Raw genomic sequence first — 16761 nt, 5'->3', positions numbered from 1 at the left:
GCTTGCGAGCAGCAGGACCCTCATTCCTCTTGGTATCTATTTTGAACTGTATTTCTGTTATGCTGTAATGTCTATTGTCTGTACAAGTCCCCTCTATAATTTGTAAAGCGCTGCGGAATATGTTGGCGCTATATAAATAAAAAATTATTATTATTATTATTAATACAATGATGACGAGTGACATTATACACAGGAGCTCTGTATATAGTGTTCAGGTAATACGGTGATCACCAGTGACATTATACACAGGAGCTCTGTATATAGTGTTCAGGTAACACGGTGATCACCAGTGACATTATACACAGGAGCTTTGTATATACAGTCAGTGTACAGGTAATACAGTGATCACTGGGATTGAGGGGTCAGAGGTTATACACTAGGGATTGAGGGGTCAGAGGTTATACACTAGGGGTTGAGGGGCTGGAGGTTATACACTAGGGGAATGAGGGACCAGGGGTTATACACTAGGGGAATGAGGAGTCAGAGATAACACTGTAGACAAGGGACTCTGGGGATATGAGGCTGGAAGTTATACACTGGGAATGAGGGTCTGGAGGTTATACACTAGGGACGAGGGGCTGGAGATTATACTGTACACTGAGGACGAGGGGCCGGAGGTTATATGTAAGGAATGGAAACGGAGGCACAAATGGCGAAGTTCACATTAGTTTTTATTGTAATTAAACGTGGAACCTCTGGACCACGGTCCGGGGGGCTCGGAAGGGGGTGTGACAATGTTAGCCCCAGACACCTGTGGTAAGTAAGACCCCTCGAACAGGGTCAGAATGGGATACCTGGGGGACAAGGGTGCAGTTAGACCCCAGACTCGTGGTAGCTGACCCTGCGGGATAGACGGACAAGCAGGGTTAGCAGGTGATGTAGAGCTAACCGGTGGGTACCGGGGTACGTGTAGAAGCTGGTTCCAGCGGTACTGATGTTCTCCTGAGGTTCTGGTGACTGAGTGGTGGGACGAGAAGGAACTGGAGTAGGCAGATTGGAGATCGTCCAGGAAAGCCAAGTAATGGGTAGCAGATAGTCTGTGAAGACAGACAGTGTAAGCGGAGCACTGACAGAGACTTCAGAAACAGAAGCACATGCTAGCAGAAACCGGTAGTTAGCAGCTGAGGATACTTGCTGCTCCGCCACCCTCCCTATGGTGGAGGGGCCAGAAATAGTAATCATTAACACGCCATTGGTCAGAAGCACCTTTTGGGAAATGCGATCTGTCTCTTTAAGAGACCAGGAATGAGCGTGCGCACGACCTAAGCACACAGCCCGAGGACCTGCTGGCTGCATGCCAGGAAGCAGAGGAGGGAGAGGAAGCAGAGGCCCCGTCCGGACAGTGTGGAGCCGACACAGAGCGGGAGTCCCGACGGGGACCCTGCGAAGGTACAGGGACCGGACCGAGTGTAACATTATACAATGGGGAATAGGGCCAGAGATTATACACTGTTGACAATGGGCCGGAGGTTATACACTGGGGATGAGGGGACAGAGGTTATACATTGGGGAATGAGGGGCCGGAGGTTAAACACTGAGAAATGAGAGGCTGGAGGTTATACACTGGGGATGAGGGGACGGAGGTTATACACTGGGGACGAGGGGCCGGAGGTTATATACTGGGGATGAGGGGACGGAGGTTATACACTGAGAAATGAGAGGCTGGAGGTTAAACACTGAGAAATGAGAGGCCGGAGGTTATACACTGGGGACGAGGGGCCGGAGGTTATACACTGGGGACGAGGGGCCGGAGGTTATACACTGGGGACGAGGGGCCGGAGGTTATACATTGGGGAATGAGGGGCCGGAGGTTATACACTGGGGATGAGGGGCCGGAGGTTATATACTGGGGACGAGGGGCCGGAGGTTATATACTGGGGAATGAGGGGCCGGAGGTTATATACTGGGGAATGAGGGGCCGGAGGTTATACACTGGGGATGAGGGGACGGAGGTTATATACTGGGGACGAGGGGCCGGAGGTTATACACTGGGGATGAGGGGACGGAGGTTATATACTGGGGATGAGGGGACAGAGGTTATATACTGGGGAATGATGGGCCGGAGGTTATACACTGGGGATGAGGGGACGGAGGTTATATACTGGGGATGAGGGGACGGAGGTTATATACTGGGGACGAGGGGCCGGAGGTTATACACTGGGGATGAGGGGACGGAGGTTATATACTGGGGATGAGGGGACAGAGGTTATACACTGGGAATGAGGGGCCGGAGGTTATACACTGGGGACGAGGGGCCGGAGGTTATACATTGGGGAATGAGGGGCCGGAGGTTATACACTGGGGATGAGGGGCCGGAGGTTATATACTGGGGACGAGGGGCCGGAGGTTATATACTGGGGAATGAGGGGCCGGAGGTTATATACTGGGGAATGAGGGGCCGGAGGTTATACACTGGGGATGAGGGGACGGAGGTTATACACTGGGGAATGATGGGCTGGAGGTTATACACTGGGGATGAGGGGACGGAGGTTATATACTGGGGATGAGGGGACAGAGGTTATATACTAGGGAATGAGGGGCCGGAGGTTATACACTGGGGACGAGGGGCCGGAGGTTATACACTGGGGACGAGGGGTCAGAGGTTATATACTGGGGAATGAGGGGCCGGAGGTTATATACTGGGGAATGAGGGGCCGGAGGTTATACACTGGGGATGAGGGGACGGAGGTTATACACTGGGGAATGACGGGCTGGAGGTTATACACTGGGAATAAGGGGCTGGAGGTTATACACTGGGGATGAGGGGACGGAGGTTATATACTGGGGACGAGGGGCCGGAGGTTATACACTGAGGATGAGGGGCTGGAGGTTATACACTGGGAATAAGGGGCTGGAGGTTATACACTGGGGATGAGGGGACAGAGGTTATATACTGGGGACGAGGGGTCAGAGGTTATACACTGGGGACGAGGGGCCGGAGGTTATACACTGGGGATGAGGGGCCGGAAGTTATATACTGGGGACGAGGGGTCGGAGGTTATATACTGGGGACGAGGGGTCAGAGGTTATATACTGGGGATGAGGGGTCAGAGGTTATATACTGGGGACGAGGGGCCGGAGGTTATACACTGGGGACGAGGGGCCGGAGGTTATATACTGGGGACGAGGGGTCGGAGGTTATATACTGGGGACGAGGGGCCGGAGGTTATATACTGGGGAATGAGGGGCCGGAGGTTATACACTGGGGACGAGGGGCTGGAGGTTATACACTGGGAATAAGGGGCTGGAGGTTATACACTGGGAATAAGGGGCTGGAGGTTATACACTGGGGACGAGGGGCCGGAGGTTATATACTGGGGAATGAGGGGCCGGAGGTTATACACTGGGGACGAGGGGCTGGAGGTTATACACTGGGAATAAGGGGCTGGAGGTTATACACTGGGAATAAGGGGCTGGAGGTTATACACTTTGGGAATGAGGAACCAGAGGTTATATACTGGGGATGGAGGGCTGGAGGTTATACAGGGTGGAGCGCGGTAATTTGCTTTTTTGCACTGCATGCTGTGGCGGCACTGTCGGTCGAAGAGAGGGGAGAGTGGGTGTGGCTTACAGTGGCTGATGGGAGATTTGTATTCCTCTGCCTTTCAGTTGCCATCATGCAGTGGACACGTGAGGAGAGGTCATTTTGTGTTGAAGCGTATTTTTCAAATGCCCACTCAATCATTGCAGTGCAGCGTGCTTTTCGTTTACAATTCGCTGTTCCTCCACGCGGACGTGTTCCTGGACGGCAATCAATTGTAAATTGGGTGAATTTTCACATTTTCACCTCAGTGGGTGTGTAAACAAACAAAATATGCGTTACTGGAGTGAAACAAACCCCAGAGAAGTTCACGAGAGACCTCTGCATTCGGACCGCGTCACTGTGTGGTGCGCCATATCACGAGTAGGCATCATTGGTCCTTACTTTTTTCAGGATAATGGTCGTGCCATAACTGTGAACTCCGAACGGTACTTGTCTATGATACAGGATTATTTTCAGCCGGCTCTTGAGGCAATGGAACTAGAGGATACATGGTTCCAACAGGATGGTGCCACTGCACACACAGCGAGGGTTACCATGAATTGTTTGAGGCAAATGTTTCCTGGACGGCTTATCTCTTTGAGGGGAGATGTGAACTGGCCAGCACGCTCACCAGATTTAGCCCCATGCGATTTTTTCCTTTGGGGTTACCTGAAGTCTAAGGTGTATATCAACCGTCCCAACACCTTGGAAGACCTAAGGAACAATATTGAAGCTGAAATTGGCAGAATACCAGTGGACATGCTTGTTAGAGTTCATGAAAACTTCAGAAAACGTATGCAGCAGTGTGTGGATAGCGAAGGTCGACATTTGCCAGATACACTATTTAAAACCATGTAATTTAAAAATTCCATTACTGTTCAGTATAATTAAAATATAAAATAAATTTTTCTAATGATCATAATTTTTTTATTTCATTCCCAAATCAGCAAATTACCGCGCTCCACCCTGTACAATGGGTAATTGGGGTCCAGATATTATACACTGGGGGGAAGGAGGTTAAACACTGGAAGGCAAGGGGTAGGATTTTTATAAACTGGTATATACTGGTGGCAGGTTATACAGTACACTTGGGTCAATGAGGCCAGAATTTATATATCAGGGGGCTAGATATTACATGCCAGTGGATTTGGGGTTGGATGTTATACACCAGAGGTAATTTGACAAAATGAGAAACCTACATTTAGTGACTAAGATGAGCAGCCTAATACTTTTATCCATTTAGTGCATTAGGTGACAGCAGCAGGTTCGGGGCGAACAATTTATTTTGGCCTTCTGTTTCTTCTCAAAATTCCCACACCAAGCTATAAATAAAAGGATTTCTATTACCTTCTGATCTACCAGAACTTATTAGTTCAGAGCCTCTGATAATCCATCTCTTGTCTAGTCCCACTAATGACAGATAACATGGATTTCCGCTGCAGACATGGCTGCAGGGTGCGAGTTCTTCTCATTCTTCTCCCTACCTCTTACAGATTGCTTTTTACCAGAGGTCTGATAGTTTACAGAGCGTTCAGTTCTCTTCTTGGGGCGACTGGCATCGCTTCCTAAAGCATGAAATAGATGAAATACTGTCCACCCTGCACCCGTAATCAGTAGATAACTGACTGCATTCAGATGGAGACACCTTCGTTCTGACAAATACTTGCCACCTGCCCTGGGACTGTAGCGATTTCATGGATTATTATGGGACAGACTCAGGTGACGTCACTGATGGTCGATGATGTTGCAGGATTTTAGTCCCTTACACATTGGGCAATGATCTGCGAAATGAAAATGTATAGGAGCGCTGGTTCCCGGTCACTGAGCATAAATAAACAGCTGACAAATGAGCAAATGCTTCGCTGCCGATCAGGTCTTACCATCCAGCTTGAACATTAGTGAACCCTTCAGAAATGTCCATATTTCTGCAAAATTTCGACGTAAAACTAAATAAGTATTTCAAACAGTTTCAAAAAGGAGATAAAGAACAAATGAGTAAAAAAAATAGCCTTTGTCATTTTTTTTATTGTGGAGAATATTAAAATATGACTTATCTGTGACCCAGATAATTTAAAGGTGAAATTAGAATGTGGTGTTTTAAGTTAATGAGATGACGAGCAGGTGTGAGGGATCCACATGTTTTATTCTGTTCAACACACATTTGTATCATGGCATAAATAAATGCGATTTCAATCCAATAGTATAAGAGTGAACACGATTACAAAGGAACCCAAGGTCACATCTAAGCAACTAAAGGCCTTCCTTACATTAGCTAATGCCAATGTTCATAAGTGCTCCATCAGGAGGACTCGGAACAACAAAGGTGTACATGGCAGGTTTGCAAACAGAACATTGCTGCCCATCTACAATTTGCTAAGTATCATCTAGACAATGCTTTGTAGATGGATGAGACGAAAGTAGAGCTTATTGGTGGAAATGAGAAATGTTACAGTATAAAACCACTTTCATTTATCACTTACAGCTCCCAAATGTTACACATAAACACTTCTAACATTATTACTGAGTAAAAATATAACGGTTATGCAATGGTTTACTGTATATAACCATGTGTCATATCCTGTCGGGTTCGGTAAGGAGATAGGAAAAGCCGACAAATGAATTACCGGCTTTTCTGCTATCTAGTATATGTGTGTGTGTCACTGACATATATATACCTATTCTATGTGTATATATCTATCCGTTCTTTTCTATTTCTAACCTATTCAGTGTGACTTTACAGTAGCGGCATATGAATTACCGGCTTTTCAAAGGACACCGGTGCCTGAACATCGGACAGCACTCGTATGGTGCGAGTGCTGTGCGTTTTCTTCCCGCACCTATTGTCTCACATTGGCGAGTCTCGTCCGAGAATACCATGCTGCGATTTTTTTCTCAGTCCAATTTTGGCTGCGATAAAACTTGCAAATGAGATGTCACCTATTGACTAACATTGGTTCGAGTGCAGTCTGATTTTTTCTCGGATTGCACTCTTCCATTTCTCACACAAATGAGTATGACCCTGAGATGAAGGAAGTCTCATGGTCAGGTCTGGTTCCATTTCTGCTGACTCTGTTTTGCTGTTTTTCCTTCTTCAGGAGACCCTTAACCCACCGCCCCGGGGACAGCTCCGGGGGCCGCCTTGTGCTCCTGTTATGGCCACATTCTACAGATGACACAACGATGATGATCTGGAGGAGCAGAACATTTACAGTAATTTGTTTAGACCCAACAAGAAGAAGATCAGGCCGATTATGGCCGACAGCCGGAGGAATGCTTGGACATGGTCATTTCTAGCAGGGAGGACAGTTTCTGTGAGACATTTCGGGACGTCCCAGCAGTGAACTCCCTGCTCCGCGCAGCGTCTTAAAGGATCGTAACCAGTGGGACGAGATCTCCGAACGTGGGAGATTGGCTCCAGTGACCGGAGATGAGATGATTTATCTGCAGACGATCGATTTCCAGTAAAATATCCTGAAATTCGCACAGATCAGACAGAAACAAATGCCGGGCGCCATGTAACGCACTGCTGGAGAGTCAGAGGGGCAATGATGGCCGGCGCGGTGGGCTTTCCCATTATACCTTGCAGCCATCACATCTTAGGGGATCGCAGCCAGTGGACGGGGGCTTTCTAGGCTGTGACAGCGGAGGGACAGGAGGTCACAGAGCACAGACTGTACTGGATATTGCTGCGCTAGAGACGCACATGGAGAATGGGAGACTTGATAATCACTGTCCCCATTGGGGCTCATAATCTCAAGTGCCTCCCCATGATTATATCCTTGGAGTGTAGGCGGAAACCGGAGAAACCAGAGGAAACCCGCGAAACACAGGGAGAGCATACAGTCTCCATATGTTGCCCTTAGTGGGATTTGAACCCAGGGCTGCAAGGCTACAAGACTAACCACTGAGCCACTGTGCCACTGTAATGACCAGAGGTCCGAATAAGATCCAGTGAGTCACAAACCAAGACCAAGGCAGAAATCTCCAACGGTATTTACTCAAAGGCAAAATAATCAAGGTAATATGGAGAATATTAAGACAGATGCACCCCAAAGATACACTAATTCAGCAGCAGCTGAAATCACTGTGCCACTCAAAGGTCTCCTGAGAACTGTGTACTACAACAGACTAGTAAGAAATTTACCTAACAGGCAACTAAAAACAGGAACAAGTGTAAATTGAATGTAGTGTTATTAAGGGAGCCCCTGGAATGGCACACTGAGTATAACTTACACAACTCTAATATAAGATACACCTCTAAAGTAACAATTTAACACTCTGAGCAGAGATACCCGGGTATCTATAACTATGGTACCGTATCCTGAGATGGATTTCCTCTCAGGCAGGAATCCGCACAGGCTGCAGCCAGTTCATATTTTCAGCGCCAATAAGTTACAGCAAACTCCTCTTGTCTTGTCGGCCGATGCCGAGCCCAAACGCCGGGGACTTAGTTAGTGGTCTCACGATGTTGTCTCTGCTTCTGTAGCTCCTAGGAATGGTTCCACGACAATCCGTCTGTCTCTGTATCAGCAGTCTGTCCAGACTTGTTTCTCCACTCAATGCACAGGGAATCCACAGACTTCCAAATACGTACTGGGTTCTTAGTAAAGACTCAGTCTTTTGTTAAATAAAGGGTTAACTCCTCTCCAGGAAACGTTAGCCACACAAGTCTCTCACAGAGTTAAACAAAAGGTTAATTCTTCTCCAGGGGAACGTTAGCAACAAAAAGTCTCTCAAAAGCTTCTTTTCCTCCAAAAACACTTGCAGTAAATCCACACAGTCTCTCTTTAAGATATCACAGCAGCTTCTGCCTTTGCTTCCCGCCTTTTTCTCTCTCAGCTCTCACTTCCCAGTTTCACTTTACACCCGAGACACTAGACCCCACCCAGCAGCACACATTGTCTCTGGGAGTTTTGCACGGTCTGTTCTCTTCTGCAATAGGCAAAAACCACAGGGTCCTAGTGCCCTCTCAGTGGGACTACAGTTCACCCTCTTACATGCCACCCCACTAGAGGTTGGCGTCCTCGACATACCTTCCCACTCAAATTCATCTTGAGCATATCGCTGAGGCGGTATTCCTGCCGTAGATCGTGTAGTTCTCCTGAGTCCTACATCAACAGGTGCGACCTTAGAGGGAGCTAGAGTCTCTTCCATGGTCGTGTCAGTGGGCGTAAGTGGAGTTGTCTCCTCCAGCGGCTCGATGTCCTGTGATACAGCGTCAGGACCAAGCAGTTGACCTGATGCACTCTCCTCAACAACATCCTCCATATCCCCAACATTCTCATCACCCGAGGCCAGATCGGTCACAGGGGGCAAATAAGCAGGCGCAGGAGTAAGCACACCATCAAACTCAAGATCATTCAGAGCTTCCGCCCCTTGAAACATGGCCTCTGGCTCTAGGGGGGTAGGCGCCGAATCTTCAAACCAGCACCGCTGTAACATGTTACGATGCAAATTACGGGTTGGCCCCCCTGTCCCCACCGGTTCGACCTCGTACACTGGAATCTCAGGGTTCACCTGTTTTTTTATCAGATACGGTATCGCCTCCCATCGGTCACTCAGCTTTCCTGACCGTCGTTTTGTCCTCACCAACACTCTGTCTCCCGGAGAGAACAGCTCTGTTTGTACAGGTCGCGTGTCCTTATGGACCACCTGGCGAAGGCGGTCACCCACCACCTGATGCACCACCCTCAACCGCCGCCGATGCTCTCGTACCCACTCGGATGCAGTCCGAAGGGGGGCGGAGGAGGGATCTGGCATGCTCAAATCCTCAATGTCTCGGCCAGGTCTACCAAACATCAACATGTGTGGTGAGTAACCAGTAGTACTGTGCACCCTGTTATTGTAAGCCCACATCAATTCGGGGAGATACTCAGGCCAGCATGTCTGTTGCTGACTCTCTAAGGACCTCAACATTTGCAACAGGGTCCGATTAAAACGCTCACACGCCCCGTTACCCTGAGGGTGGTAAGGCGTTGTTCTCGACTGCTCGATACCATAGAGCTGGTGCAACTCTTTCATCAGCGTTCCCTGAAAGCAGGCCCCTTGATCTGAATGTATTCTCTGCGGACACCCGAACACTTGGAAGAAATGTCGGCACACTGCCTCAGCCGCCGACTTGGCCGTCTGATCTCTTGTCGGCACCGCTACAGCATACTTGGTAAAGTGATCTGTCATCACCAGGCAGTAGGAGTACCCTGATGTAGAGTACCCTATCAACACGTAGTCAATCATGAGTAGTTCCAGTGGAGCTGAAGTCTTAATAGACTGTGTGGGAGCCCGCTGCTCAGGGCTTTTGTTGAGCCCACAAATTCGGCACTGCCGACACGCGTCGGCCACCATCCCTCCCAACTCAGGGCAGTAGAGGACTCGCTGCAACCACTGAAGTGTCTTTTCACTTCCAAAATGGGCCCCCTTCTCATGCGCCTCACGAGCGACCACCGGCCCCATCCCCACAGGAATTATCAGTTGGTACCGATGCTGCAGCTCCGATGGCAGGTACACCTTACGATACAAAAGACCTTGTTCCACACACAATTTATCCCATTGTCGAAGGAGTTTCATTCCTTCCATGGACAACTGAGCCTTGTCCTCTGCACTGGGCCAGGCCTTGTTTTGTACCCAACGGCGCACAAGTGCAACGTCCGGACACTCATCCTGGACTCTTGTCCAATCTGAGGGTGTTTTACCCAGGACACAGGGCATCCCGGTGGCCACCCCACTTGAGTGTACCACACTTTGGAAGATAGGTATTTGCCCCAAAGCTGGAGTTTCAGTATCCTCAAGTTGTTCATCAACATCTTCCCCGGATGACCCAAGGGGCACCCTTGACAATGCATCTGCATTGCCGTTCTCTCGACCAGAGCGAAATTTAATGCGGTAATTGAACCTGGCCAGTCTGGCGACCCACCGCTGCTCCAACGCCCCCAGTTTTGCATTCTCTAAGTGAGCTAGCGGGTTGTTATCTGTCATGACTAGCACCTCAGCTCCTGTTAGATACTCGGCGAAGCGTTCTGTCATTGCCCACACCAGGGCCAGCAATTCCAGACGGAATGAGCTGTAGTTAGCCGGATTTCGCTCGGAGTCTCTTAAAGATCTGCTGCCATAAGAAATCACTCGTTCTCGGCCGTCCTGCACCTGTGCTAGTACTGCCCCCAACCCATGAAGACTACCATCGGTATACAACAAAAAAGGGGTGTCAAACCGGGCGTAGGCCAGCAATGGGGCACTCGTTAGGGCGGTTTTCACTCCATCAAATGCCTTTTTCTGTAGGGGCCCCCATGGAATGGGGCGATTTCGAGGACCCAGCGCTGTCCCTCTCAAAAGTTCATTCAAGGGACTCACCACTTGTGAGAATTTAGGCACAAACCGCCGATAGTATCCTGCTAGGCCCAGGAAGGCCCGCACTTCTCGCAGGTCACAAGGAGGTGGCCACTCTTGTACCGCCTTAATCTTACTGGCTAAAGGTAGTACCCCGTCCGGGGTCACCAGATGCCCCAAATATTCAATCTGGTTTCGTAACAGCTGACATTTTTTTGGCTTTATTTTCAGGCCGTAGCTCTTGAGCCGCCGGAGAACTTGACGCAGCTTCTCCAGATGATCTTCAAATGAGGTTCCGAACACCACAATGTCGTCCAAATATATCAGGACTGATTCAAAATTTAGATCACCCAAGCAATGTTCCATCAGGCGTTGGAAGGTTCCCGGGGTGGTAGCGAGGCCAAAGGGCATCCGGTTGAACTCAAAGAGCCCCATTGGCAATACAAACGCCGTCTTGGCCCGATCTTTTTCAGCCATTGGGACCTGCCAGTACCCGCTTGCCAAATCCAACGTTGAGAAATACTTGGCCCGACCCAGGGCCGACAGGGATTCTTCAATACGGGGTAAAGGATAGGCATCCCGTACGGTGTGGGCATTCAATTTCCGATAGTCCACACAAAATCGGAGTGTCCCATCCTTCTTGCGGACCAAGACTACAGGGGCCGCCCAGGGACTCCGGCTCTCTCGGATCACTTGGTTGTCCAGCATACTGGCCACCATGCTCTTCACCTCTTGATAGAGCGCCGGAGGAATTTGGCGATATCTTTCTCTAATGGGTGGAGTATCCCCCGTTGGAATCTCATGCTCAATCGTCTGGGTACACCCGAAGTCCTCTCCATGTCGGGAAAAGGTCTCTTGATGTTCCCACAAAACTCTCTCCAACTGCTCCAACTGCACGGGGGTCAGCTTCTCCCGATCCACTCCCATCTGCTCCATGATCACATGAACATTCCATTCCTCCGTAGGAGGTTCAGTCCGGCCTACCTCGACCGCGAATGTCCAGGATGACTGTTGGTCTGGTCGCAATTCGAACCCTGCATTTTCCGGCACCTTCTCTGCCGGTACGAACAGTTCAGCCAGTATGGTCACAGCGGGAATTGCAACAGCTTCATCTAAAACATTGATGCATCGGACCGGTACTCGTCCATTCTTCACAATCGCCAAAGAACGGGCCACATGTACCTTGGCAAATGAGGAACCCTCTCGGGCGGGCTCAAGTAGCACTTCAAGCCCATTCAATCTCTGTGCAGCTCCCACAGGCAGCATTAAGAGTTCCTCTTGTCTGGGTCCCAGCAGGATCGGGGCCCTCGAAGTCACTCGGACCCGGCCCACCCGGCCACCTGGGACCGCACTTTTCAGCAAGTCGCAACTCAGCACTAGACGGTGTAGAATTCTCTGTGTGGGTCGGTGTCTTGTCGCACGGGCCCAGTATCGGGGTCCTTCACTGGCATACATCTGGTGATTCAAATCTCGCAGCACGTTCATTCCGAGCGTCACTTCCATCCCTCTTCTAGGGGGGTGATCCACCAGTACTACCCCTTTCTGCCCCAGCTCTTGACCAAACATTTTTAGTTGCATCCACACGATCCCTTTTACTGACAATTGACCATTATTTGCGGCGGTCAGTCGTATCACTCGGCCATCCTCTGGAATCACTAGTCGACTGAAGTATCTCTCATATACTTCTAGAGGCATTATAGTACATTCGGATCCCGTGTCAACCAAGCACCTCATCTTCCGCCCTTCAAACTCTGCTTCTATCACTGGACTACATGCAAACAAATCTTGTTCATTCCGTCGAGGGCTTTGTGTGGGTGGGGCCGCTGCTGCTTGCCCTCTCATGGCAGCGGCCGGAAGTTTAAAGCCGGCGACGGGGTTTCTGGGGCTGTAAGCGCCCGGCAGTAACGCGAGATGTGTCCCTGGCGGCCACACTTCCAGCAGGTGATTGTTCCTCGTGGGCGAGGGCTTGACTCATTCTGATAGGACGACCTGGCCATTTGCGGGGTCACCGTTCCAGGGGGTGAGGCAGGAGGTTCCCGCGAGGGGGTAGAGGCGGGATCAACTGTCAGTTGAGACAATTTCAGCTTCAACTCCTTCACCTCAGCACGCAGAGCTTGTACCACGCTTACCAGCCCCTCTCCCCCCGACCCTGATGAACCACCTTCCTCCAGCTGGGCACTGTTCACTGACCCCTCGGGAACATTGGCCGATTTCTCTTCCCTTTCCACTGCAGCTCGGTAAATCTGCCAGAAAGATAACTCTGGTGCAACCCGGGCCATTTCCAACAGTTTGTCCCGGAGAAGTCTATTGGCTACACCGGTGATGAATTGGTCCCGGAGCAAGCGGTCTACCTCCCGGAATGCCCCCATGGCCCCCGGGTCTAGTCGCTGCATCTCATTCAACATCTCTTGCAAAATATTAGAGTACTGCATCAGGGACTCACACTCTCTCTGGGGACGATTAAAGAATAGGGACCGAAGCTGAGCCTCACGCGCTCGGCCCCCCAAACTCCCCTCTAACAGTTCCAAAATCTTTTCTAATGTATCCCTCTCTGATTCTGGGCGCACCATCACCATACGCCTAATATCACCCTCCAGTGCATTTAATGCCAGCTCAGCGCGTAACGCGGGGGTCAAATTACACATGCGCAGAATACTCCGGATTCTCTCAGCCCAATCTTGCAACGCCATATTGCGCCCATCGTATTTCGGCATGTGCTGAAGTAAAGCCCCTACAGGCACATACCCTCCCGGAGTCGCAGCGGCTGCCAAGGGAACCCCAACCCCTGAGGAGGATGCGGATACAGCGGGGTCATTTCCACCCTCGCCCTCGTCCATGACAAACACTGGATCCTGCCGACTACGCCAAAAATGTAATGACCAGAGGTCCGAATAAGATCCAGTGAGTCACAAACCAAGACCAAGGCAGAAATCTCCAACGGTATTTACTCAAAGGCAAAATAATCAAGGTAATATGGAGAATATTAAGACAGATGCACCCCAAAGATACACTAGCTCAGCAGCAGCTGAAATCACTGTGCCACTCAAAGGTCTCCTGAGAACTGTGTACTACAACAGACTAGTAAGAAATTTACCTAACAGGCAACTAAAAACAGGAACAAGTGTAAATTGAATGTAGTGTTATTAAGGGAGCCCCTGGAATGGCACACTGAGTATAACTTACACAACTCTAATATAAGATACACCTCTAAAGTAACAATTTAACACTCTGAGCAGAGATACCCGGGTATCTATAACTATGGTACCGTATCCTGAGATGGATTTCCTCTCAGGCAGGAATCCGCACAGGCTGCAGCCAGTCCATATCTTCAGCGCCAATAAGTTACAGCAAACTCCTCTTGTCTTGTCTTGTCGGCCGATGCCGAGCCCAAACGCCGGGGACTTAGTTAGTGGTCTCACGATGTTGTCTCTGCTTCTGTAGCTCCTAGGAATGGTTCCACGACAATCCGTCTGTCTCTGTATCAGCAGTCTGTCCAGACTTGTTTCTCCACTCAATGCACAGGGAATCCACAGACTTCCAAATACGTACTGGGTTCTTAGTAAAGACTCAGTCTTTTGTTAAATAAAGGGTTAACTCCTCTCCAGGAAACGTTAGCCACACAAGTCTCTCACAGAGTTAAACAAAAGGTTAATTCTTCTCCAGGGGAACGTTAGCAACAAAAAGTCTCTCAAAAGCTTCTTTTCCTCCAAAAACACTTGCAGTAAATCCACACAGTCTCTCTTTAAGATATCACAGCAGCTTCTGCCTTTGCTTCCCGCCTTTTTCTCTCTCAGCTCTCACTTCCCAGTTTCACTTTACACCCGAGACACTAGACCCCACCCAGCAGCACACATTGTCTCTGGGAGTTTTGCACGGTCTGTTCTCTTCTGCAATAGGCAAAAACCACAGGGTCCTAGTGCCCTCTCAGTGGGACTACAGTTCACCCTCTTACACCACCCTCTATATAGTAAAGTGCTAACCACTGAGCCACTGTGCCGCCCTCTATATAGTAAAGTGCTAACCACTGAGCCACTGTGCCGCCCTCTATATAGTAAAGTGCTAACCACTGAGCCACTGTGTCGCCTTCTATATATTACAGTGCTAACCACTGAGCAACCATTCCACCCTCAATATAGTACAGTGCTGACCACTGAGTCACCGTGCCGCCCACAATATAGTAAAGTGCTAACCACTGAGCCACTGTGTCGCCTTCTATATATTACAGTGCTAACAACTGAGCAACCATTCCACCCTCAATATAGTACAGTGCTGACCACTGAGTCACCGTGCCGCCCACAATATAGTACAGTGCTGACCACTGAGTCACCGTGCCACCCACAATATAGTACAGTGCTGACCACTGAGTCACCGTGCCGCCCACAATATAGTACAGTGCTGACCACTGGGTCACCGTGCCGCCCACAATATAGTACAGTGCTGACCACTGAGTCACCGTGCCGCCCACAATATAGTACAGTGCTGACCACTGAGTCACCGTGCCGCCCACAATATAGTACAGTGCTGACCACTGAGTCACCGTGCCGCCCACAATATAGTACAGTGCTGACCACTGAGTCACCGTGCCGCCCACAATATAGTACAGTGCTGACCACTGAGTCACCGTGCCGCCCACAATATAGTACAGTGCTGACCACTGAGTCACCGTGCCGCCCACAATATAGTACAGTGCTGACCACTGAGTCACCGTGCCGCCCACAATATAGTACAGTGCTGACCACTGAGTCACCGTGCCGCCCACAATATAGTGCAGTGCTGACCACTGAGTCACCGTGCCGCCCACAATATAGTACAGTGCTGACCACTGAGTCACCGTGCCGCCCACAATATAGTACAGTGCTGACCACTGAGTCACCGTGCCGCCCACAATATAGTACAGTGCTGACCACTGAGTCACCGTGCCGCCCACAATATAGTACAGTGCTGACCACTGAGTCACCGTGCCATCCACAATATAGTACAGTGCTGACCACTGAGTCACCGTGCCGCCCACAATATAGTACAGTGCTGACCACTGAGTCACAGTGTCGCCCACAAAATAGTACAGTGCTGACCACTGAGTCACCGTGCCATCCACAATACAGTACAGTGCTGACCACTGAGTCACCGTGCCACCCACAATATAGTACAGTGCTGACCACTGAGTCACCGTGCCACCCACAATATAGTACAGTGCTGACCACTGAGTCACCGTGCCACCCACAATATAGTGCAGTGCTGACCACTGAGTCACCGTGCCGCCCACAATATAGTACAGTGCAGACCACTGAGTCACCGTGCCACCCACAATATAGTGCAGTGCTGACCACTGAGTCACCGTGCCACCCACAATATAGTACAGTGCTGACCATTGAGTCACCGTGCTGCCCACAATATAGTACAGTGCTGACCACTGAGTCACCGTGCCACCCACAATATAGTACAGTGCTGACCACTGAGTCACCGTGCCACCCACAATATAGTACAGTGCTGACCATTGAGTCACCGTGCTGCCCACAATATAGTACAGTACTGACCACTGAGTCACCGTGCCGCCCACAATATAGTACAGTGCTGACCACTGAGTCACCGTGCCATCCACAGTATAGTACAGTGCTGACCACTGAGTCACCGTGCCGCCCACAATATAGTGCAGTGCTGACCACTGAGTCACCATGCCGCCCACAATATAGTGCAGTGCTGACCACTGCGTCACCGTGCCACCCACAATATAGTACAGTGCTGACCACTGAGTCACCGTGCCGCCCACAATATAGTACAGTGCTGACCACTGAGTCACCGTGCCGCCCACAATATAGTACAGTGCTGACCACTGAGTCACCGTGCCGCCCACAATATAGTACAGTGCTAACCACTGAGTCACCGTGCCACCCACAATATATTGCAGTGCTGACCACTGA

The 16761-nt window shown here is 50.0% G+C and overlaps 1 protein-coding gene across 1 annotated transcript in view; it reads left to right on the top strand.

Annotated features, from left to right (window-relative positions):
* Nucleotides 1-1312: 1312 nt before the first annotated feature.
* LOC138643222 (fucolectin-like) overlaps nt 1313-16761 on the top strand; it is a 52756-nt gene continuing 37307 nt past the window's right edge. The window contains exon 1 of the mRNA XM_069732083.1: nt 1313-1389. The gene's annotated coding sequence lies outside the window, so the exon portion shown is untranslated. The remainder of the gene's footprint in view (nt 1390-16761) is intronic.

The sequence above is a fragment of the Ranitomeya imitator genome, chromosome 6 (genome assembly GCF_032444005.1).
Source record: "Ranitomeya imitator isolate aRanImi1 chromosome 6, aRanImi1.pri, whole genome shotgun sequence".
NCBI classification, from domain to species: Eukaryota; Metazoa; Chordata; class Amphibia; order Anura; family Dendrobatidae; genus Ranitomeya; species Ranitomeya imitator.
This window is presented reverse-complemented; position numbering and strand designations above follow the sequence as displayed.